This window comes from Euprymna scolopes, chromosome 14 (assembly GCF_053919585.1).
Source record: "Euprymna scolopes isolate OS-2025 chromosome 14, ASM5391958v1, whole genome shotgun sequence".
Taxonomy (NCBI): domain Eukaryota; kingdom Metazoa; phylum Mollusca; class Cephalopoda; order Sepiida; family Sepiolidae; genus Euprymna; species Euprymna scolopes.
In genome coordinates this window covers 126,674,804-126,702,401 of record NC_136495.1, presented here as the reverse complement: position 1 = coordinate 126,702,401, position 27,598 = coordinate 126,674,804, and the positions used below count along the sequence as shown (strand labels likewise).

At 34.4% G+C, this 27,598-nt stretch overlaps 1 protein-coding gene and 1 pseudogene across 1 annotated transcript in view; one reads left to right on the top strand and one right to left on the bottom strand.

Annotated features, from left to right (window-relative positions):
• LOC145293372 (U-scoloptoxin(05)-Sm1a-like) overlaps window positions 1-27,598 on the top strand; it is a 311,215-nt gene that overhangs the window by 204,950 nt on the left and 78,667 nt on the right. The window lies entirely within an intron of this gene.
• LOC145293497 (U2 spliceosomal RNA) lies at window positions 26,128-26,298 on the bottom strand (annotated as a pseudogene).

Sequence of the window (27,598 nt, the reverse complement as noted above, 5' to 3'; positions counted from 1 at the left end):
GATTGGCATCCGGGAACAAACGATACGTAGCCTCCGATGTAAAAACAAGCTTGTGATCGTTGCTAATCGACCGGTATAGAGGCGCTTTGATACAGCGAACCAGTTAGTCTAGTAATGGCTACTAACTGATATATATATATATATATATATATATATACATATAGAGACACACAGACACACAGACACACACATTATATATATATATATATATATATATATATATATATATATATATATATATATATATATATACGAGGGGTGTTCCAGACGAAATTTGTCCTATTTTAATGTCGTTCGAATAGATCAGAAGCGGTAGCAAATTGCATTATTGTGATGAGTTAAGATATACATTCATGACCTGAATTTTTTAATCTGTTTCAGATGATAACGGAGGGAGAATTAGGAAATCAAAGTATGCGCATTTCTGAGTAGTAGCTATGTGTAATTTCTAGGTAAAGTGGGATTAGTGTTGTAGCTACTATGTAGAGAACTAATTTCTGGAGCAAGAAATATTACTTGTATTAATCGTGCCACTCCTGCCTTCCAAGCTTTTCAACATTTAGAGTTAAAAAAAATAGGAGCCTTGACTTTTCGAAAAGCCATCGTATAATAAAGTGCGCTACAAACCGTCATGACAAACACCCTTCATCGCTAACAGAAGCTCAATGGTAATTAAGAATGCTATGTAGAAAAAATAAATTACGGAGCATAAAATTGTGTCTCGTTTAATGTTAAAACTCACATCTTTATTACTCTTCAAATTTTTTCGATTAAAAGAAACAGGAACATTTAACTTTAGGACGACCCTTGTATAATTGCATATCTAATTGTAACTATAGGCTACCTACATGCAGATCTCATTAAATAATTTGTTATATAAAATATTCCTTCATTTACTAAGTGTAGGATCCTGTACAGATGACAATATTTGACCCGTGTTTTACGAAAATAGGTTGACCATAATTTTTACCCCTATCATACCTTTTTATTCTTTATAGTGCTTTAAATATTTTCCTAAAATTAGATCACAGCAACACCTACTACTGATTATAATGTCGCTACAAATGTTCCTTAATGGAAAAGTCCTTTCACTAGGATCGAAATTATTGGTAGAAATTTACTTTCAGAGATAGCGCGTGGTAAGATTTTGTGTTGCTTCACCAAGTGCAGTGTAATAGACCAATGTTTTAATGCCCCACGAGCGAATACTCTGCATTCAAGTTACTTCAAACCCTAGTATCCAACTATTAAATCCATGTAACTCATGATAATACCTTAGTGCTTTCGTATTACGACAATTTAACAAACCATAATAGCGGCATGTGGTATAAATGATAGTGTGCATATTGTGAGAGGCACAATTTTAAACAAGCTTGTTAGTCCAATGATAAAACTACTGTAATTTTAAGACGAAATTTAGTTATATAAAATTTACACTCAAAGACAAATTTATGAAATATGGGGGAAAATAGAATATAAAAATAGCGTAAAAGCAACTACAAAAAATAACGTAGAGTAAAAGAACTATTCGACTATTCGACAAACGTATAAAGAATTGTCCTCTCGTACGCTTTCAGCAAATTGACGCTAATGTATTTTATTGAATTACTTTTTCTGCTTTTTTGTAATACACTGTGTTATTTGTTGATTAGTTTCACTAAGTTGGAATTTGTTCCAGACGTTTTCTCTCCAAAGACAAATATTTGCATTCTTAATTTGCAGTATGATCTCTTCTTTCCATTTTGTTATTACGTTCTGATATACGTGATCGATCAATCATTCCGAGGGAAATATAGTGAAACATCTACTTTAGATTTAGCAGAAAAAAATTATACTTAGAGTTTAAAACTACATATATAATCAGATTTTAACATAGAGACATTAGCCGATGTATCTCACATAGCTTTTTAAGATATATATATATATATATATATATATATATATATATATATATATATATATATATATATATATATATATAACTTACATATAGATATAGAAATATAAAATTATATCAATGTTTTCATTTTTGGTAAGTTGGCCTGAATACCAAAGTTTATGTGAAAGTGCTTTATAGGAGGACTGTTATCTCAGTGCATTATCTCAACTTTTTTGAAAGTTGATATATGTAGCTTGAGGGAAACTTTTGTTATACACCCGATTCTGAAGAATTTATTCTGATTATTAATTTAGTTAATCACAATAAAACTAGTGTTTTGCACTCTAGATATCAGTTGGTCTTGAATCTTCTCATATAAATGAAGTAATGTTTAACACGTGTCATCTCTACCCAATAATGTATAGCCCCATTTAGAAAAGTATTTTGTCAGATACCACTTTAATTTCGTCACAAAACATTGACACTTTTAATTAGAAAACCAAGCACTTTAAATATTTAGTTGGCATATCACACTTTCAATACCTTACAGGTTGTATCATGTATAATTATTAAACAGATCAGTTAACAGAATATTTAATGTTAGATGTAAATGTATTGAAGCGGTGTTTATGTGTTCAAGTAATTTTATTCTTTATAGATGTTTTCTGTAACATGTGATTAAATAGAAAATTCCATTAAAATTTTTTTAGATATTTTTTGATGAGTAGATTCACAAATATATCGATCGATGTGTGGTTTTACATGCGATTTATCACTTTAAGTGTATACGATGGCAGAACTGAGTAATCTAAATATACACATAACAATTGATTTTTTGTATAAACATTTATATTCAATGCTTATTTTTAAATTTAACACTCATAAAAACGAACTTCCTAACATGCTCATATATATGCGAGCGATGACATAAATGTTGATTAATTCGCATATTACACTCAAATCACCATCATTAATTAAATATGCATTTCCCTGGTCTATTCTTAGATAAAAGATTTAATTAAAAAATTACGCTAAATTCCTTTCCATGCATAGTCCCTACATTGTGCATAATTTCGTAAAGTTTTTTTTTATTAAATCATTTAAGCTCACAGAAATATTTTATATCACTCCCTCTATCTATTTTTTTTATTTTAATATGTCCTTCTCTTTTTTCCTATATGAATATCTATCTGTCTATTTGTGTACAGTATATACATAATACACACACATATACACACATATATACATACACACATATATATATATATATATATATATATATATATATAAATTTGCCGATTCGTGTGCGAAATATTTACGAAAAGCATATCTGAATATTTGTATAAAAAAATAATGTGGAAAAACAAATAATACTTTGGTCAAGATCAAAGTGTATTATCTGTTCTTCAGATGCGGCACTTCCATTTCTCGTTCTCTTTCAGTGGAGGAGAAATCCTTCACGACTGAAGCAATTTTTGTTTTCGTACCTTTTCTCCACGTTAAAAAAAACGACCCTGGTGTCTAACTCTGTCCCGTCGGGAGACATTGTAAATAGGTACAACTGGGGCGCTTACCATTCAGGTGTTGATTTACTTTTGACACCATTAATATACATTGATTAATGATGAATAGAGTATTGACTCCATAATTATGCACGATAAATCTGCATGAATTAAAATATAATTGTTCTGCCTATTTTACGATCGGGCAACGTCGGAGAACCTGGTCGTTAATATATAACTATGTTAACAGTGTTACATCCTTACGTTGCAGTTATTAATATTAACAACTTATAAGACGTTAGCTTAACTGCGTCAATTCGCAACTTCGAATAACTATCCACATTTTCCTCCAACTTTTGCGAAAAAATCTCCACGTTAGTATACATATTTATTTCTCTTACTCGGAGTTTTCAATTAATAATGGCATAATGAATATATCCCACGTATCAAAATGCATTTACCTGTTCCTCCAGTCCAAAAATCAATCAGAAATTATTCTAAGGTTTCTTCATAGAAAAAGCATTTCTATCTTCACCTTCAACTTTTCTACAGGGGGTGGCATTTTCACCGATATTATCGAAAGCCGTTCTCCTCTTTCGGTTGTCTAACCTTAATTAAAACCTACGTCACTTCCGGTTTGTGCGATGGTCCTAAAAACAAAGACGTCGGGGTTTTCCTGTTCTTTTCCGCCTTTGCGATACGGGTCCAAGGCTGCCTTCCTAATACCACTTTTTTTTTTTGCTCAACACACACCTACAACACTCGGGCAACTGGGGGCTGAAAGGTTAATACAAAATATATTTATGTCTATTCGGGCTTAAAACTAAGTTCGAATTCCATTAACAAAATTTCTTCCTAAAACTGGCCAATTGTGAAACTCTTTTATGCGGCCTGCTTTTCTAGCTGACTATAACATGGTCGTCTTCCCGCCACAAATAAATGGGTTATTGTTTAGACGTCTCTTTAAATAATATGATTATTCCTTATCTTCACCATTACAAATCACTATGTTCTTGTTTCAGTGATCATATTATATGAATTATCCATTACCCTATAATAATCTATAGACTTTAAAAATTGGTTAGTGCTTTGAGAAAATAAGCATACGCCAATCTATGTATTTTTGTTATATTATGTCAAGTTAAAATGCTTTATTCATATTAGTAATTATGATTTGAAAAAATATCTGTATGTTAGTTTAATGTATGTGCATATATGCGTTCCCCTAAAAAAGTAAATAAATAAAGACCTAAAATTCGGAATTTTGAATAAAATAGAAAACTAATAATTTACAAAGAAACACATCGACTTATTTTTGTCAACTTGATATTTAAAAGAATAGAATTTGGAAGGTAATGATTAGTTGATTGGTTTGTTGGTTGGTTGGGTGGTTGGATGGTGCTGTTTTTTTTTGGCATATCTACCCTTTTTCGGATTATTTGACGCCAAATCCAGTTATTTTGAAGAAAAACATTTTCATAGAGTATATATTTTTTTTCAAGTCGGTTTCTATTCAACAAAGAGTTGGGACGCTAATAGGTACGACCACTCCGGTCAGAGTGGACCTTGGAGCAATTAAAGGGTGGTTTCGCACTCCTCAAATCCCGCAAGCTGGATATAGTTGAAGGTCATATTCAGGACCGGGATTTAATGGGTGGGAACATATGCATATGTAATGATTAATTAAACAACGCACTTTTTAGGCAAAATAGCCATATTGCATATGGAGGTTCCGCTACGCTAATTAAAGTATTCTTCTTGAATCGAATGGTTAGAAATGTTCAAAAACGTTTGAAATGGTGATGAAAATAGACACAACAAGCAAATTGAAAATTATCAAACATAAATAAAGTATTATAATCTAATGTGATTGTAAGAATAGCAATTGTCATAATTCTTTCTCAATAGATCAAGTGATAAGAAATACGCCGGTGTCAAAGACAATAAGAAAACATGACAAGCAAGAAACTACGAGTTCCCCTGCGTATTTTTAATATGACTACCAAAGTACATTTTCTACCAGCCTCTCTTTCCCTCTGTTTCTCTCCCTCTATTTTTCTCTCTATCCACCTCTCTATCTATCTATGCTTCGTTCCTTTATCTCTTTACCGTACGTTTAAAACACACGATAAATGTTCACGCGTTTTTAGTAATGGCTTATTTTAATTAAAATATATTAGCTATGACAAAGTTAATAGGTCACAAATTCTGTAGAGTTGTCCAACAAAACAAATAACCACAATTACAAAACAAAGACAAGGCAGATATTAAAGCCTGAACCAGCATATTCATAAGTATACAGGATACATTTCCTAGCAGACCTGCATATTTTACATTTTCTATATATATAATCAGAACTAAAATTTCTTTAACTTCTAATGACACAATTTATAAAGATTTGATCATGATAATTTTATCATCTTTTAACAAACTTCTTCAATGTGTTCTGTTGTGGGTGAAGGGAAAGAGGGTCTCCTTATTTTGAGTCAATGTTTATATCTTTGCCATAGCAGCGCCTTGAGGTGTTCAGAAAATAAAAACATAACGATCCCTATTTATATCTTCTTCAAATCTCTTGACCGTGTCCGTTCCATTGAATCAAAAGCAAGTCTCATTTTCTGGACCATTAGGATTTTATTTGTTGCACAGTCGAATATCGGGCCCCTGTTCTATAACTATCCTTAGGAAGGGGGTTGTTGTCAACTCGAAAACTCGAACTTTATCTGTGCAAAAATCCAAACGTAGATTCCATGAGCAAAGCTTCTTTCTTAGAAGTGCACACCGGTGGAACTCTCTGCCGCTTGCCTGTTTCCCACCTGACTACAATTTGGACATCTTCAAGTCCAACATAAACACACTCCTGACAAACCACCCCCTTAAGTAAGGCACTATATCAAAAACCACAATACTAATTATTACTACAATACTATCTCATTGATTAATGTACACGCAACAACCCTTATCCCTGAGTGGCCTTCGGGCCTTGATAATTGGTTACCCCAAGGAAAAAAAAACAAAAAAAACTGAACTTCCGAACTGAAAATAAACCCTCTAAAAGCATGCACCGACTCACTTTCTAGCAACGCTGGTGAGCGTTTTTAAATGAAAGGCGATAAGTTTTATATGTGTCATCAGCAACATTTCGTTGATCCCCTTTGCACTCAATTTGATACAAACAAGTTTCGATCAACTCAGTACCGGGTAAACCACGTTATTGACGCACAACAAATATAATACTGGATTTGTGAATATTTCAGACTATCAAACTTTTAATTATTTTATATTTGTGGAGTTATAATTATATATATATATATTTTTTTTTCAACTATATCTATATTTGGTTTTCTAAAACCAATTCAACAGGCAACGTAATTTGAAATCATAATGAATGTAGATAATCTTTAAAAACTCTGCGATTCTAATCATAGTATATTGTTTTGCATATCAAAATATTAATTATGCTCAACGATATAATACTGAAGACGAGGATTATTAATTGCGTTGCAGTTTAAAATAATAAATTAAAAGCAATGTAAAATAAAATAAATAGAAGATAAAATCAAATACTAAGAGAAGTTAAATTGTAAGATTCTGTGCTCACCATGTTATGATAAAATTTAGCGGTGCTTCGGTATTAAGCTCCTAAACAGCTGTGATGAAATTCAGAATCGACCCCTCGTTTCAGTAAAGTTGATTGAACGTTAAACCTCCGTACAAGAACAACTACCAAATAGCAACGATCACGTAAGTACTGTTCATTGTCTCGTATTTGCACAAAATCATTACACAATTTATATCACGATTTATAGGCGGATTTGAATGTGAAGTTCAAAAAGCATTTGATACATGCTATATAACAAAGAAATATCCCCGATAATAAAATAATGTTTCGCACTATGTAATATTTTTTAAAATAATTTTTAGTGGGAACGCAGAAATATTACTAGTAATATTATCAGGGGAAAACAAACAATATGAATTACATTAAAAGTAAAGTAATGAATAGTAACGCCAATAAGTTAAAGTTACAATTATAGATTGTTTCTTTTACATGAGGGTCACCACTTATCAAAACCTGGAGGCCAATCAGCGATAAGGGTTATTGCGTTTACAGTACGCAATGAGATAGTATTGTAGTAATCAATAATATTGGAGATTTGATAGAGTGTCTTACTTAAGGGGGCGGTTTGTCTGGGATTTTTTTATGTTGGATTTGAAGACATCCAAGTTGTAGTCAGGTGGGAAACAGGCGAACGGAAGAGAGTTCCACAATCGTGCACTTCTGAAAAAGAAGATCTGCTAATGGAATCTACGTTTGTATTTAGGCACAGATAAAGAGTGGGGAAAATTATTGAGAGTAGTTTCAGCAAGACGGGTTTTTCTCGTGAAAGATTGGCGAGGGTGGGCGAGAGATTGGAGCTCAGACGAACAATTGCCATGGAAATAACGATAAAACAAATACAGGCTCGCAGCGTCTCTTCTGTGGGAGAGGGGCTGCAGAGAAGAGAAAATGGCGTCCCCCACCAAACCAGGAAATCTTTTTTGTACTCTGTCAAGGCAGGATAGGCTGTTTTTAGCAGCTCCTGTCCAGATGTGACAGCAGTATTCGATCCTTGGACGCACTTGGCTTTTATACAGGTACAGAATTGCATCAGTAGTGAGATATCTTCTGGAGCGGTAGAAGGATCCCACCATTTTCCCAGCGTCCCTGGCAACAGATTTCATGTACGTGTTCCATTTCAGATCAGGAGTAAAGGTAAAACCCAGAAGCTTGTCAAACCATGGAGCTTCCCCAAGACGAGAGCCATCCATTTCAATTGATGCCAGATGGGGATCAGAACGTTGATGATGTAGAGATAGAAGCTTATTTTGTGATGCATTAAAAGGGACCTGCCACCTTTTCTCCCATCGTACCACGCGCTCAATATCAGAGGAGAGAGAATTAGAGAGAACTTTGCCATTTACGGCCTTAGATGTGTTGCCATAGATGGTCGTGTCATCAGCATAGATGTCAACAAATTATTTAAGTATGGGTTTTTTGAGATCATTGATGTAGATCAGGAAGAGAGTTGGGCCCAGGATTGACCCCTGGGAGACTCCAGCATTAATACTGTGGACCTCTGATTTCTGCCCATCAACCACTACTCTTATGGACCTATCAGAGAGACTGTGCGCCTAGCATTCCGAATTCAACCTACACTTTTTTATTATTTTTCTTAATACCCGTGACAAAGTTCAGCATCGGTTACGATAGTGTAGATTGTACTTAACAATCTTGGATAAGCCTATTCTTAGGCAATGACTTACCACATCACGCACCTGCACTGTCCAAAATTCTCTAGCGTCAAGCATTGTATATAATCTCAAATATACTTGGAAGTTAAAATGTCACTCCCTGATAGAGTTAGTCATTGTGCTTTTGTTGGTTTCTTTTTAACTGTTAATAGAATTATTTATTTTATATCAAATGTAAACTCATATATAAAATGAAATTTTTGAAAATCTTAAAAGTCTGTAAATTATCGGGCATACCAGAGACATACATTCAATAATGTACTTACATTATTATATTTAAATGTAGTACGAACATATATCACTCTTCTAACTTATTATTATACATAATTTCTATGTAAGTATAACATCTTACATTCCAATTGCAATGTGCTTTGTTTGGAATAATTTTAAAAGTCTGTGATTATAGATATATATTGTACGAACAGCATTTCAGTCATTTCAGATTTAAAGCCATGAAACTGTTGTCAGACTTAATATCGTCACTAAAATCGCATTTCACTAATCGAAACAGTTCAGGATTTTTTTTTTTTACTAAACGGTCTGGTTGTTTGATTAATTTACTCATATTGTCTCGTTTTTTAACATAACCTGACTGCTTTATAATTGAAGTACTGTCAGTTTGTCGAAAAATCTGGCTAAGCTTCTATCGATAAACATTCTTAACAATATACATATACATGTATATATATATAGATATATATACACGTATATATATATATATACATATATAATAGCGATTATTTATCACTGTATATCTGTCTTCACAGCACATATACGTTATTAGTGTGCTTTTATATGATAATATCTTATTATGTTTATCATTTTCCTGCAGTAAGCAATTCATTGTGGAGGTTTCACCCTCCAAATCGACTGCTCTATCCATTATATAAACCATAGACCTTTTGACCCGATCTGGGGATTAAACACAAGAGGGACCCTCGCCTGCTCGGTGAAGTTTACTACTCTGTTCAGTTGTAACCTTTTCACGTTGTTGCTCCAGTAATACATTGTTTAACCTCTATTCCGTTGTTCTGTTTTCTTTGTGGTTTATTGCAAGCCATAACACTGGCCACATGTGATTCGGAGACTGTACTCACGTTTAAAAACAGTGTCCTAAAAAAACTAAACACTGGCGACATTGGATTAAAGGAGCATACTTTAAATCGAAACCAGTAACGACTTTGAAAAAAATACTCACGTTCAAATGGTATTCTAAAAATACAAACGACGTCAAAAGCAAGTGTTATGAAGCCTAAGGAAGTGTCTAACATAACACTTGCAACGGAAATGTTCACGGTAATTAAAAAAAAATGCAGATCATTACGGAAAAAAAAGAGTCGAAAAGAAAAAAAGTTAGCGCTGTATTTTTGCAAAAAGAAAAAGGTTCGTCGCGACTTAGAAAGGTAAACTTTTATACTTTTGGAAAAAGTATTCGTCACTTGTGGTTTTCGCTGCTAAAATCGGGCGTTATTTTTTTTCTCTGGAGCAAAATATACACTTGATTTTTTTCCTAAGACAATGAACTTTTTATATATTTTTTTTTGTTTGTTTTATTGTCTGGAAGAAGAAATTAATAAGAATAAAACGGTTTTGTAAAATTCAGCGAACGTTTTGAAATTCCTAACGCTGACAAAAAAAATAGACGAATTGAAAGTAGCATTGGCACATTTGAGCAAGATGCATATCAATGCCGCAAAGCGTCAGGCACCATTCGAGGAACAACAAAATGAATTGCAAAAACAGTTAGCGGAATGTCGAATACGAACCGAGGAACCGCAAAAGGAAGTTCGAAAAAAGTCAGCCGAATGTAACCCCTGACTCGAGAAGGTGGTTAAGGACTCCTAGTTCTCTAGAATTCTCGGCACGTGTCATCTAGACGTCTTGGAGGTTGTTACATGAAATCTGGTATGCTGAAAGACGACGATTGTAGTCTATCTACAGAAGATTAATTTTCAGAAAAGTATGTACAAAAATGTTTTTACAATTCTCATTCAATTCGAAGTAAGTGTTTCCAACGTATATAATCTCTTCACATACGGCGACAGACGGATGGATGAGGTGGGGAGAGGTCACGTCTCTTCTCGGATTTAACAAGCAATCTGCTCAACTCCCAACTCTAACTGATCTGGAAACTCTTCACTTTCTCTTATTTTCGCACAACAGTCGTATATATAGTACGGTATGTGGATGGGGTGGAAGTTCTCCCGGCCAATAAGATTTCGACACGAAATCGAAAGCTGTTAGGGTTTTGCGTGGGTAGAATTCCAATCCTGAAATTTGAATTACTAATTCTCCTGACTTCCAAGGCCAGGTGTCAATTCTAACATCCGACCCTGGGGTCATTTAAGGCCCGACAAGGTTATAAGTAAAATTTCCTATATAAATAGGTGACGATTTCGGAATTACGGATAATGCATGAACTCTCTGCTTATGTCGGCGTTGTCTCGCTCTTCATTTTGCCGCTAGACCCAAGTACTGTCGATTCAGAATATCGGTGGCTTGCATATACATAATCCTAATATATATATATATATATATATATATATATATATATATTTATACGTATATATTTATACATATATATTAATCAAATACACACACCCACACACATATATATATATATATATATATATATATATATATATATATATATATACACTACATATGTATGTACACATTACACATATATTAGTGATGGGACAATTCAAAATTGTTTCCGGATTCCGATATAATTACAAATTCCGTTGTGAATTTCTGATCCCCGTTTCCGATTCATATTATTTGTTACTTTATAACAATTTACTTTGAGATTTGTCGTTTTCTTGTAAATTTTCAAATTATTACATAAACACCGGGATATATATTTTCGCATATATTTTTCTAAAGTATTTTTCTGGTAATTGATTGAATATTGTAAGACCACAAAAGAGTTGTTTTGTTTTAAAACAAAATCAGATGGTATCTCTTGGTCATTGGCGCATAACATGAGTTTGCATTAAGTATTGAAAATAGTCGATGATTGGTAGGCAAAATGACAAAACGATGAATGAACAAAATAGTTAACAAATCCCCCCAACTGTTACGAACAAATCTATAAATAATAATGTTACAATTTCCAAAACTATTCTTTACGTGCGTAGGACGTGGACTTAGTTAACTATTCTCTTCTTTATCATTATGAATGGAGTTAAAGTTGTGTTTTAATTATCAAAATTTGCAGGGTTATTACATTTATTTGTTTCGATGTAAAAAATCCCAGATGCAAAAAAAAAAAAAATAAATAAAAGAAATGATCATAATGACAAATTTATAGATTAACTCTATGAGCTATATTCCCATTTCAAAATGAAATATTAATTTTATAGGTGATTACGTGTGGAACCCTTGAAAATCTTGCGGAAAAAATGCAATTATTTTAGTATTTAAAGTTAAACATTCGGATCGAATATACATTTACCGTAAAATAATCTGTAATTGTTTGGGGGGGGGGCGAAGGGCGCCAGCACGCTAGGACTCTAGATAGCAATCCGTTGTATTTGTTCACAAAAACATACGCCAAAAAGTACACCACTACATCAAATTTCATTCCATCATAAAAACAAATTTCTACAGAAAAAAAGATATATTATTCATTTTTATCTAGCGAATAAACATAAAATTAGACATGAAAAACCATGTTTATTATTTTTTAAATCCAACAACGGAATAAAAGTCGATGTTTTTCTTCTAAAACAAAACCAAGTTTTTTTGATAAATCTATGTGTGGTGCACCGAGAATATTTCTCTAAAGAACAAAATTGAATAACGTGTATTTTTACAAGGATCTTTATACATTTTGGCGCACTGACTACATTATGCGTTTTTTTTTTTTTTTTTTTTTTTTTTTTGCAAGCGAAAATTGCGAATTGAAATTTGTCGCCTTGGCATGTAGGCGACTCAGAAAAGAACTACTCAACTATTGGTATGAAAAGAAAAAAAAGAGACAGCGTAGAAAGAGAATAGTTAAGAAAAACCGTCTCCTGCCAGTGATTATTTTCTACATAATAACACATTATTTAGAAAACCTTTTTAACATTAAGGGGATTTCTCTTAACTATTCAGTACCTTCCTTTTCGAAAAAAATTGCTCCTTTTTCTCACAATTATACATATTTGGTCAGTATATAAGGGTATTTGTATTACTGTAAAAGACAAACAAATTGCAGAAACTACTACAACTCCTACTAATTCTACTACTACTTCTACTATTAATAATAACTATCAGGACTCGCGGGCATTCCACGGTAGTTAAAATCTTTTAAAACACATCAGTCAGAAATTCCTTATTGTTTTATTACAAAAATGAACGTATGGAAGCAAGTAGAACAAACAAAGAACTTTAGTTTAAACTTTTATTGAAGGTCAATGCGATCGTAACTGATGCTGTTGATATTGTCGTTAAATGTAAAAACTATATTAATTACTGAATAAAATAGAATTAGCGTTCCGTATTACACTACAATAATAAACAGAATACATCGTTAAAAATGTAAGTAAAATACTATACTATTTAAACGGTGGAACAATACCTTCTATGCATAATTGCCTTTAAAATAATCCGGAACCATAAATAGACAGTTCATTTTTTTTTTCGGGAAGTTTTGAGAAATGAAAGGGTGTAATGATTTTTAACTAATAAAGATTGAACAATAAAGGGAGATAATTCACATTATTTCATTAATTAATGTTTGCGATGATGATGACGTGACATCGTACGGACAAGCATATTAATATATAGAAATAATAATAATAATAATAATAATAATAATAATAATAATTCTTATTTCGTTCATCAATGTCTCTCTGGAAAGGAATGGGGTTCATTTCCACAGGATTTCCCTCAATCCCGGCTCCAAACCAGGCGCTTCAAAGCTCAAGGGTTTTTCTAAGTATGTTGGTGGGACCTACTATAGCAGAGGTCTGAAAGACACGTAAAACATTAGTGATTATTAGTTTATTTCGGTTCTCCTTCCAAACTACTCCTAGTGTACCATCTGCGTCCGGGATTATTTGTGGTTTAACCCCGTGTATACGCCTTATCTTCAAGGTCAATGCATCATAATTGCTCCACTTCTCGTTCTTCTTTTCTCTCACATTCCTGCCCCAGGGTACTGAAAAGTTTACCATCTGCCAGTTTTTTTAGGCTTTGTCAATGACGACCAATCCGGACGATTATATCCCAATTGCTTGGTCATTATGACACTTTTGTCCTACTATACCTCTACCTTGCAATCCTCACTTTATCTTACTTCATCGGGCACCTATATATATATTTGCTGCTCTACTTGCTCATGCGTTCGAGATGCGATAGGGGTGTTATGTTAACGTTTCGAACCACAGGTCGCATTTTTAATGTTAGAAGATTTAATTCCAGATCCAAGTTGTATCATGTCTTGGCCAAGGAGTTACTGTATGCAGACGATGCTGTTTTTGTCGAACACTAAGACTGATATGCAACATATAATGAATAGACTTGCTTACTCCTGCACTGCCTTTGGTCTGTTTACAAAAAGGCTGTGTTCACTCCTGCACCGGGCCAGTCATACATGGAGACGAACATCATAGTCTCTGGTGCAAGACTATGAGTAGCTGATTCGTTCGTGTACCTCGGTAGTTCTCTGTCGAAGGATGGCTGTTTCGACACTGAAGTCAACACGCGAATTCAAAAGGCATCTATAGCTTTTGGAAGGTTGAAGAAGAGTGTGTAGTCTCATGATGGCATCACAGGCAAGACTAAGAATGTCGTTTACAAGACCTGTGCGATAACCGCACTGTTGTATTCATCGGAGACATGAGCATTGCATCAAAGGCACATTAAATGGCTTGAACGATTTCACCAAAAATGCTGAAGACATATCTTAAACATTAAGCACAAGTACAACGATACTGAAGTCCTTGTGAGAGCATGTTGCTCTTGTGTTGAGACCCTTGTAATCAGATCTCACATGCGTTAGGTGGACCACTTGGTTTGCATGAAAGATTGTAGGCTGCCAAAACAATTTTTAAGGGGAGCTGGAAAATGGTAAGCGCCCACAACACAAACCTAGTATGAGATTCATGGACTCAACAAAGAATAATTTGAAAGTCTTACAAATCGATATCGACACATGGGAGGAACTTACTCTGCAAGGGCCGAAGTTGTGAAATCTTGTGCGTGAACGTTGTGATGCTCTAGAGAAAAGAAAGCGGGCACAAACAATATAAAACGAAAGCTTAAAAAAGGTTAAATTGACGGTCTTCACCATGGCATACAAAGCTGGAAATGCCACACTTTGAACGACTGATTCTGTCAACCACTTTAAGTCGGGGAAAACTCCTGTTCAGGTAAAATTTGCACCTATTAGTCCGAACCAAACGATCTGTTTAACATGCATCAAATTTGCAAGTCTACTGCTGGTTTGACAAGACATGTGATTGTTCAAAGAAATACTCTTCAACCTCAAGGGGAAGTCAACCTGATGGAAATTGCTCAATTTGCATGTCATATTTGCTTCAATATGAGCAAATCTGAAGTGGGAGTGCAGAGTCATCTTAGATGGCATGGGCGACAAGATTGGGAGAACACAATGTGACGGCGACCCTCTGGAATAATAAAGCAATCATAATATATATATATATATATATATATATATATATATATATATATATATATATCCGCTCCAAAAAACATTACTTACACATTAAAAATGATACTCCAAGAGCTAAATTCAATAAAACGTATGAAAGCAAATACATACTTATATATAGCAAGAGAGAGAAAGAGAGATAGAGAGACTGAAAGAGAGAGAGAGAGAGAGTGATGAATATATAAATATATAGATTTTATTATATTTTAAACCTTAATTTTATAAAATGATGTCCCATATTTATATATATACATATGTATATATACACATATATATATATATATATGTGTGTGTGTGTGCGTATGTATGTATGTTTGTGGTTGTATACGTGGGAGCCTGCTTGTACGTAAAAGTATTCGTCCTTGAACCAGGAAATTTGGTCCTCGATAGCAGATATATTAAACATGTTCTGTCCGATTAGTAAGGTCCTTTTTAATATAATTCAACATAAATGTTGTTTATGAATTGGAATTCTGATTGAGAGTTAACATCTACTACATGGTTTTATTATTAAACCTATCTGAAATACAAGCAAATTCACGGTAATTTTGCATAAACTATTTATAATGACTATAACTCAAATTAAATACCAATCTGCAATATTCGAATAATAAAGTGGACTTTGCCCATATTCAGTCCCTTATGTATCTTTAAATTGTATCGAAAAAATAGACATTTTGTAAGAATATATATTGTTTATTACTTCCTGTTATTTTTCAGAAATACATGCTCACAAACAAATGTATATTTCAATTTAAATTCTTTATCCAGCATTTTCTTGAAATTGTAGCATATTAGTAATCCACGTCTGAATTATAAAATGGTCTTCATAAAACACATTAGCTTTCAGATTAGAGAAACTGAGGCGTGCATGAAAATCCTTTTGATGGTACACGGTTTCGCTGCTATAAATTCTACTTTCCATCGATGTGTGAGCGAAATAAATCATCAGACACTGCTATTTGTAGTACTGTGGTTTTTCCTGTGCGACCTTTCCTAATGAATTTGGCCTTTTTCTGACATTTTCTAAATAATGTATTTCAATTAATCGTGGGTTCTTTTCAATTAGAATTTCGGTCAGATTTCTTTTTTATCCATCTGAAATGATTTAGTTCCTATGAAAGCATCAGGTGCCACATTGGTAAATAATTTTACATTTTCTGAACCGAAAAGTAGATGTTTTAATAAATGATGACACACTTAAGCCTAATTTATGCTATGGTAGACGCATACATAATTAATTATGTCTGTCTACTTTAGATCTCATGCTTTTATTATATGTATATATATATATATATATATATTTGTGTGTGTATGTAAAGCAACTTCTAATTGATTATATGTAGTAGAATCGAACCCCGGGATACGGTCATTCAGTATTATTTTTGTTCAGGTTACGATGTTGAGTGTGATGTTTTTTTTCTGGACCCCGATTACTATATTTGCCCCGCTTTACAGTTTTTTATAATGTTATTTGATTATATACATGTGTATTTTATAATATACTGTATTTGCTAACTAATTTTTAAGGCCGTATCCCCGGGAACTACTGTATTAAATAGAACTTGTTACCAAATAAAATATTTGTACTAGTATAACTTTTGAACTAAATACTTTAACATGTATTTAGTTTTTTTCCGGCCATAAACCTTAACAGAAAGATTATGACTATCAATAAGCTAAACATGCCTTAATAAAAAAAAATACTTGCCAACTAATCAGATGTACTCTGATGTTTTAATGGGTGTTCAACGTACAATGAAACTAGCTTAGTAATCTTCCGTAATGGGAATATTGTATATTTAATTATTTATGGTCCACTACTGAAAGATTTTCCATAATGTTTCTTTTCTTTTCGTGAATGAATCCCTATATTGCTCACATAAATACGTTCGGGCTTACACCGAACGACGTTAAAATTGTGTTCGTGGTTTTTTGCTTCGCGATTAAACTTTGGTTTCTTCTCAAAGTAGTGAATGTAAAAAATAAGGTCGTGCACGAAATGAAAATGCCACTCCTCGTCCTAACAAATAAATGGCGATCTTTTATATTGCATCGAACAACGATAACTCTTCTTGTCTTCTTTTTTTAATTTTCATATAAACGGGGTTCGGGTTCGAATGCAACCGGTTCTCCAAAGATGGTATAAGTTAACATTTGGCAGTGATTGCTGTGGTGCTCTACACCGTTCGTACACCGAGAGAAGAACTTGTTTAAAGTGACCTTGATGACGGCCATATTGTAATTATCTGGAGAGCAGACCAGCGTGACAGATGTACACAAGTGGACGGTTCTACAAAAATAAGTTAAGTTCATGAAACCTGCGTTTAGACTTAAGCATATAGAGTTGGGGAGATTGGTGATAATAACTGTATTTAAGTGAATGTTTTTTTGTGAAAGTTTGGCAAGTACATCGATGCTCAGGCAAGCACTTGCTCGAAATATGACGATAAAGCAGAGACAAAGGGGCAATGTATCTTCTGGTGTATGGGGAAAAATAAAAGGAATAATTTACTGTGTGTCAAAACTGTTTTGTTTAGCTCTGAAAGGCAGGGTAGAGTGCTCAGTGCAGCTCCTTCTTCAATGTGGCAAAAACAGTAACGTTTTGGTTTCAATTCAAGTGCATGAAACAAAGTTGTTCATGTATATATATATGCAATATATTTCGGGCAATTTAAAATAAAAATAATTGGGCCCATAAAAATGAATACTAGCCTTGGATGGATCCAAATATTATATCGAAATGATAAAATGACCTCTCAACGTCTGGGAGGGAAGGAGCATTACTCTGAATTGGATACAATATGAAACTCAATAAATTACTGGATTTATAATAATAAATTACGAAATTTGCACACATTAAAATAGCATATTTAAGTTTATTTTATAACTGAGTGATTTACTAGTAAATGTTAAGTCTTAAGACATTACTTAATTACTTGATTATAATATTTTACAAGACGTTTCTAAATGTTTGAGATGAGGATTGGTTATTTGTCCTATTATTCATTGGACTGCGGTTCTTACTTTGGGTGTGACTTTCGGTTGAGATAACCTCCAACATTCTTCAGTTGTGCATTGTCGAACTGGCGAATGTTTATATCGAACTCGGGAATTTGGAGGGACTTTCGAGCGGGGCCCTTTATTTATTTGACGGGGCTAGCGTGTTCTTGTTCTGTCAGCCATGACAGGATAGATGTCCGAAATAATTTGCAAATGTATTTCTCGGTGGCCCTCATTTAGGAGTAAACCTTCAACCATAAGGAGATTATCACTTTTACAATTGATTTCCTCCAGTACTCTAACCACTGCGCCAAGAGTAAGTAATATCTAAGTAGTATTTTCAGTATCATCACGATGGTTACGTGTCTCCTACACCCATGTAAAATAATTCTTATCTGCTACAGAAAACGTATAATTAAGATAATCTCACCTTTAGACACGTTACATAACTTTGTGGTTTTACATTTTCTTTGAACTTACCGAGTTGGGACATACTAATAAAACATACAAGCAATCATATTTCGATTGTACCCGTCTTTTTGCGCAATATCCAATTAATGCTCCTCAAACTCGTTAATCGGGTTTGAAATAATTTGTTAAATATGTAGGATATACACAAGCATATTCAATATGGAAGTATACCAGATAAACTAACAAAAAACAACATTCTTTTCTAAAGTCCGATGCTGGTGATTAATTTCCTAAAGCTAGATGATGATCCCCGATATGTAAATGACACAGAATTACTTAATGTTTTCTCTGTTATTTTAAAAGGAATAATGACACACATAATCCCTTACCAACAGTTTTCCGGAATATGAAATGGATGCCCATTCTTCTCTCCAAAGAGAACGTTGAAGGATTTTCAATGACCGGTTTCTCCTGGCACAAAGAATCGTCTTTTCACCTCGCACAAAGAATCGTCTTTTTACCAGGAAGGGGATAACTCATTTTAACAAAAATCGTCTTTCATGGAGTACATAATGATTGAATACAATTTTTTCTATCAATAAACACGAGTTCTAAATAGTGCTTGTGCATAATTAACCATAATCCTCAAGTGGTTATTAGCCTATGAAGGGGTCACCTATTGTAGCAGTTAACTTGGATTAGCTCTGTATAATTAACGCTTATCTGGTGAGAATTGGACTACCAGATAGGTGGTTTTCTTATTTATTGCAACATACGCAAACACACACACGCATATTTATGCATACATGCAGTCATATATGCTTATATATATATATATATATATATATATATATATATATATATATATAAATATATATATGTGTGTGTGTGTGCATGCGTGTGAGTGGGTGGGTGTATGTGCGTTTGAGTGTGTTTCTGTTTATATAATGTATTATTACAATTTAAAATTGTGATTGCTTCCACAAGTCATCTTTTCAGCGATATAACGGAAGGGAAACATAATTGCATTGCAGATGTTCTCATAAATCAGCTATAAATGCTAAATATATTGTTTTATGAGTGAAACTTTTGGTGGAGGCAAACATTTCATTAATATCAATGTAATTAATTTAGCACAAGTTATAAATATTCAATTTCTTTGCGGGAAAATTCATCGAACTCATTTCTTCCATTGTAACAATCTATAATTATGTTTGTATAAAAGTTTGTATTAATCGCTGAAATCCCTGAGCCATCAAATAACGAAGCTGCATATAATTCCTCTTCTTTAAATTCTTTGCTTAAATTACTCATATAGAATGTTGCATGATAACTCGTTTTCACATGGACATATATATGTATATATATATATATATATATATATATATATATATATACAGAGAGAGAGAAAGAAAGAGAGAGAGAAAGAGAGAGATTGATAGATAGATAGATAGATGTATAGAGATAGAGAGATAAATAGATAGATGGATAGATAGGTAAAATTATTTTCACAGCCAAACAACGTCGGAGATCACAAGCGTCATGACAGATATTAACTCGAGTGTATCGTAATGGTGCAGGGGCAACATTAACAATAAAAAAGTTCATTTCTAGAGATTTGTTTCTTTGTTGGCATTTGCTATCGTCAGGGTTTTTTTTTAATTTTTAAATACGGTGTAAATTATCGCTTTATTTGTATTTTTTCTTTTGCCATCGGATACCATTATAACATATTGAAATTTGCGTAGTAGTATTTAAATACTTTTTATTTAAAAAAAACCCTCTGACAACGAAAAAATATCCTGGTAGAATTGGTTGCTTTGGTGTTCTCACACCCCGTTATGCTCGCATCAATGTCTTTCTCTAATTAGTTGGAATATGTAAATAATTTAATTTTTTTACATGTAAGCATATGCACGCGGATGTGTGTATATCAAACAGCAAGTAAATTAGTTTGCTTATAATTTTTTGCCCTACCTCATAGAGTTCAGCAGGGATATGCCCGACCTCTTGGGACTTATTGATTTATTTATTTTGCATCTAACAATTCCTCCACCGTTGGTTTATTGTTTATTTGAGGTCGAATGGCTTTGATGCGGTCTAGAGCATTATCCTCTGTAGATGATTCCATGTTGATATACCTATCAACATATTATTTTCACTTGGTCGTTTTCAGTTAGTGTAATTAATCCATCTGATAACAGTAACGTATAGCTCATTTGAAACTTGAGCCCATACACATAATTCAGGGATTTTAACAGTCCAGCAGATTTTGTTTTATCTACCAACATTTGCATCATTTTTTCCTTATGGAGCCAGTAATTTTTATCTATCTCCCTAAAGTTTCGTTGGAAACCTGCCGTCGCTTTAAAAAACAAACAAACAATGTTTGCTTAATTTGATGGCCGTGTTACGTTCTGAGATGTTCATTTTGGTTTCTCTATCTTTATCGTGGAGCCAGTCATATATACGAACAAGAGTGACCACAAAAACTGCAGTAATTATAAGGGTTTATCTCTCCTATCCATAGCAAGTCAGATCATGAAAGAAAACTTTTAAAAAATCTCCCAGGCCTGGCAGCAAATGTACTCACTGAATCACAATGAGACTTCACGCAGGAGAAATCAACAATTGACATAATCCTTTGCCTAACACAACTCTTAATAAATGCTATTGAACAGCACCAACATCTTTATGTTGTCTTCAATAACTTCTGAAAAGCTTTTGTACACAGTTGACATAAACATGGTATGAGGAGCAATTAAATTATTTGGATGTCCAGATTACTTTATTGAAATTGTTAAACGGTTTATGAAGGCACAAGAGAGAGGGTGTCAATGGACAAATAAGGGAGTGATTAGATAGAGGTGAATCAGGATACAACACAAGGACATGTACTTGCACCAACGCGTTTTACCTTTTTGTTGACCTGACGGTACTAATAGAGCTTCATCCATACACGAACGAATGCGTCTTTATTCGCTCAAGATTTGACGGCAAACTGTTCAACTTGACACGACTGAGCGCAATAATAATGACTCAAAACGAGCTGATAGCAGAACTGATATTTAAAGATGAAACCGCCTTAGTGACACAAAGCATGGTAAACTCGTTTTGTAGAATGCCACAGAAAATCTTTACGGAACTACAGAGAAAACTGAGGTAATATACTAATAATCACATGACAATATATACCCATGAGGACGATGGAGCATGATAAACAGTGAGGAATTAAAGGTGGTAACAGACTTTAAGTACGTGGGAATTACACTGACTATCAACGCCCGTGCAATCAGAGAGATAGGATGCCGCATCTAGAGGTCGTGCGCTTCATTCGGAAAAATAGAAAAAAAAAACGATTATGGTCAAGGACTGGTATTAGACTAAAACAAAATACACAATTCATAGTGTAGTGGTATTGCCTGGTCTATCATATCCGAAAAAAAACCTACACATCGTACAGCGCGCACAGAAAGAGGGTGAAATAACATAACAGCGCTATGTAAGACAAATTATGACAATTAAATGTAACGATTTTATACCAAATGTTGAATTACTCAAAAAGGCCAATATAGACAGCACAAAAGTCGTACTCACCACTACACCACTGCGATGGATTGGGAATGTGGTCAGAATGGAAAACAATCGCATCCCCAAAATCCTATTATAAAGAAAATTGGAGAATGGATACATAATTGTGGTAGAATCTCCGCTAAAAGCATGTAATAAAGCGCCACCCAAAGGCAATGAATGTGAAAACGAAAGATTGGGGAATGATAGCACAGACTGAAGTTGCTGGCGCACCAGCTTTCATAACACAAATGAAAAAATAGATCCAATAATATAGGCAAGGTCGAAATAAATAAATAAAACCAGTAACAAAGGCACAACCCTAGAAACTATACATGTACCACTTGATGAGAAAGGTTTCACATTGAGCGTGAAGTGTTACAACACCGTAAAATAAAGCAGCGAAACGCTGACGAGCAATCTTCAGCAATGAAGTAACTCGTAACGATGATGATGAATCAAAGACTAATAATTGCATGTAAAATTATATTAAAATATTCACGTATAAATTTATATTAAAAAGTATATTATCGGAATTATTAACGCATAGAAATATAAAGAGATACATCTGTAGAAATTAGAGATATTAATATTATATTATATTTATATTTATAGCTATTTACAATCGGGTGTTTCCAAATTTAAGAAAGACGATTGCACCAGGAGCAATTATAAAAACAGAGTATTATATAATTATAGGTATCATCTTCGAAATTTGTTGGATGCATACGTGATTAATTAAGAAAATTACAGATGTATTCTTGATGTTACGTTTTATACATTGATAGGAGAACGCTAGATTTTTCTAGTAGCAAAATACACTTTAGAAAGATATTTCCCTTTATGCCGATTCCGTATTTATCATTTATTATAGAGCAAATTGTTTAAGGGTTTATATACTGTACCAAAATATAGTAGGGGTTTCAGAAGAAAATCTAAAAAATCTGAGTTAGTTGCCTTGAAAAGCATTTAACACTTTTGCCTGAGAGATAATTAAAAATGAACCGATTTTTAAGTAAATATGTATATTCGTCCTTGCGTCAAAAAGTACTTGGACTTACGCCTGCCATTCATACCTTTTGTTGGATTTTGCAATTTAACAGGTATTTTAAAGGCTCATATATAAATATAGATTTTTTATTTGATTTTGTTAGCGATACATTTTGAATGAGTTCAAATATTTATATGTATGCCGTCTTTATGTAGATGTTTGTTTGTTTTGTTTTTTGGTGTGTTAGCCATGTCTTTGGAATGAGTTCACTTATTTACACGAAAGAGTATTTTTACCTAAATGCGAGTTGAGAATAATTTTCTCCCAGATAATTCGGTACACCTTAGTTGGGATTTACATATATATTATTTTTTAAAATACAATTACGCAATGACACGTGTTTCGCTGTCTACAATCCATCATAGTAGCTGACTCTAACGAGATTCGAAATTAGGACCCCATGATAAGAAGCTTAAACCTCTAATACGCGCCTAACCTCGTTCGACTAATAACTGCATCGCGTTTTTATGTAAATGATTTTATTTGTTGTTGTTAGCGACACTTTTGGAATGAGTTCAATTATTTATACGAAAGGGCATTTTTACCTTAATGCGAGTTGGATATATATATATATATATATATATATATATATATGTACATATGTGTGTGTATGTCTATATATGTGTGTATATATATACATATATACACATATATATGCATATACATACATATATATACAGACATATACATATATATATAAACATATGTATGTATATATATATATAAATATATATATATATATATATATATATATATATATATATATATATATATATATATATATATATATATATACCTCCATAATTCTTACGGAAATTGCAGAATTCTACAAAATTTCAATATATATATATATATATATATATATATATATATATATATATATATATATACGCATCAAAACAAGGCCGATAGCCATTAGTCGTGTGCGCTCGTGTAATGAATGAATGCGGGAATTGGCATGACATTCTTAGAGATAAACTTAAATGACCGAAAAATGGGCTGAAATAACTTTAATAAATAAAAAGTAAATTACTTAGAATGACTTTAATGAACGTAAGTATTAATTTAATGACCTTAACAATGACTTGAATGCTTAACTGGAATCCTTCAAAAACAACTTGAATGATCTGGATAATGGATTGAATGGCTTTGAGACTGATTGGTTGTAAAGTGGATGATCATTTTACATTAAATTAATACAGAAAAGTGATCCCCCACTTTATATCACATCATGTAGAAAGAACAGATACATCACTTTGATCTCGGCTAAAAGACTCCCCGACCGAATAAATTAGGCAGAAGGCGGATTTTTAGTGTAATGAGTAAAAGGGAAATGAGGACCAATTCCCCCGGAAGTAGGGGAGCTGGATAGTGACAATTGGTATGAAATGTTGCCCCTACATTGACCAAGGTCTTATATGCGGGGTTGGTATTTATTTGTTCCCCCACCAAACAAATTAGGCACAAGGCCGATTTTAAATGTGAGGAGTGAAGAGGAAATGGAGACCAACTCCCCGGTGAGCAGGGGACCATGAGAGTGACAATTGGTATGAAAGGTTTTCCTTACATTGACCAAGGTCTTATATGTAGGGTTGGTATTTATTTGCCCCCCACCGAGCAAAGTAGACACAAGACAGATTTTTAACGTAAGGGGTGAAGGGGAAATGGCGACGAGCTCCCCTGGGAGTAGGGGAGCTGACAGTGACAATTAGTGTCAATGGTTTCCCCTACATTAACCAAGGCCTTATATGTGGGGTTTATATTTATTTGCTCTTCACCGAGCAAATTATGCACAAGGCCGATTTTTAATGTGAGGAGTGAAGGGGAAATGGGGACCAACTCCCTTGGGAGTAGGGGAGCAGGATACAGATAATTGGTATGAATTGTTGCCCCTATATTGACCAAGGGCTTATATGTGGGGTTGGTATTCATTTGCTCCTCTACCGAGAAAATTAGACACAAGGCCGATTTTTAATGTGAGGAGTGAAGGGAAAAGGTAAGGCAAAGGCCGATCATTCATGTAAGAAGTTAAGGCGAAATGTGGGCCAGCTCCCTGGGAAGTAGGAGAGCTGGACAGTGACAATTTGTATGAAGGGTTGGTATTTACTTGGTCCGCCACAGAGAATAATCGGGCCAAGGCCGATTTTAAATGTAAGTAGTTAAAGGGAAATAGGGCCAACTCCCCGAGAAGTAGTGGAGCTTGACAGTGACAATTGGTATGAAGGGTTGCCCTTACATTGACAAATAACTTATGTGTGGGATTTCCCCCACGTATGCCCTTTGCTTGTAGTATCTGCCGGAAAAGATACTACACTTTGATCTTGGCCAAAAGGCCAAAAAAAAGCTGTATTTATTTGCTCCCCCACCGAGCAAATTAGGCACAAGGCCGATTTTTAATATGAGGAGTGAAGGGGAAATGGAGACCAACTCCTCGGGCAGTATGGGAGCTGGATAGTGACAATTGATATGAAGGGTTGCCCCTAAATGACGAAGGCCTTATATGTACGGTTGGTATTTATTTGCTCCCCCACCGAGCTTATTAGGCACAAGGCCGATGTTTAATGTGAGGAGTGAAGGGGAAATTCAGACCAACTCCCCGGGGAGTAGGGGAGCTATATAGTGACAATTGGTATGAAGGGTTGCCCCTACATTGACCAAAGTCTTATATGTGGGGTTGGTATTTATTTGCTCCCCCACCGAGCAAATTATACACAAGGCCGATTTTAATGTGAGGAGTGAAGGGGAAATGGAAATCAACTCCCCTCGGAGTAGGGAAGCTAGATAGTATAAATTGTATGAAGGGTTGCCCCAATATTGACCAAGGTCTTATATATGGGGTTTCCCCCACATATGGTCTTTGCTTGCAGTATCTGACGGAACAGATACTACACGTTGATCTTGGACAAAAGGCCAAGAAAAGGATATTTATTTGCTCCCCCACCGAGCAAATTAGGCACAAGGCCGATTTTTTATGTGAGGAGTGAAGGGGAAATGGGGGACAGCTTCCCGGGGAGTGGGGAGCTGGATAGTGACAATTTGTATGAAGGATTGCCCCTACATTGACCCAAGGTCTTATATGTAGGGTTTCCCCCACATATGCCCTTTGCTTGTAGTATGTATTTATTTGTTTCCCCACTGAGCAAATTAGGCACAAGGCCGTTTTTTAATGTGGAGAGAGAGAAGGAGGCGGGAGAGAAAAGGGGATCAGCTCCCGATGGGTGAGAAATGGGAGCTTGGTAGTGACAATTGGTATGAAGGGTTGTCCCTACATTGACCAACGTCTGATATATGGTCTTTGCTTGCACTATCTGCCGGAACAGATACTACACTTTGAGATATTAAATCTTTTATTCATGCTAAAAATACAGTCAATCGTGGTCAAAAGGCCAAGAATATCTTAAAAGGCTGAGTGCAGCATCTATTAACAACATTACTTTGATCATACCGAAAAAGGCCAAGCAAAAAAACTGTAACGGACAGACCGACAGACAGATCGACAGACCGACCGACAGACCGACGGACCGACGGAATTACTTATAGGGTCGCTTGCACGCGACTAAAAGGAATACAGTCAATAAATCCGGCTCACGCATTTCGTCAACCATGCATTCTGGTAAAGATGCAGTCAGAAAAAATGAAGTTAGATATACGGCTTTACAATCGTTGTTAATTTCATATATGATGATTGCCACGTCTTGTCGGACGAGTGCCACTCCCTCAGACACTTAAAGTCCATGAGCCCAAAAATGACTTCCATCCCCACAGGACGATTTCAGTAGAAAAATGCCTGAGGGAGTATCTATACACAGATGACGTTACAAAGTCTTAGCTTTGCACGACAGCTAAGTCTCTCACTCGGATCAAGATGTTGAGATCCAGCATCAAGCAAGAGCAAGATGGCCAGCAACAGGCTTAACTGCAGACCAGCTTAATGCGGATACTGGTCTCCCGCTTTATTGTTATTTTTTTAATCAGAGATTAGCTTCTTCTAGAAGGTTGCCTTCACCACGGCATACGGGAGTCCTCTCCAACCCAACACACATATACATACACATAGACACACACGGTGCTAGTTGGCCTTGACCCCCAAAAAGGGTTCATTCGCCCTTTGGAAGGTCTAGTTTTTAATCCTTCAGAGAGACTAGCCAGCCTCCTCAGCAAACAAGTCTGGTGCGTGAACCAGTTTTGTCGCCGGTGGCCCGATCATGAGGCAGGTATTACCG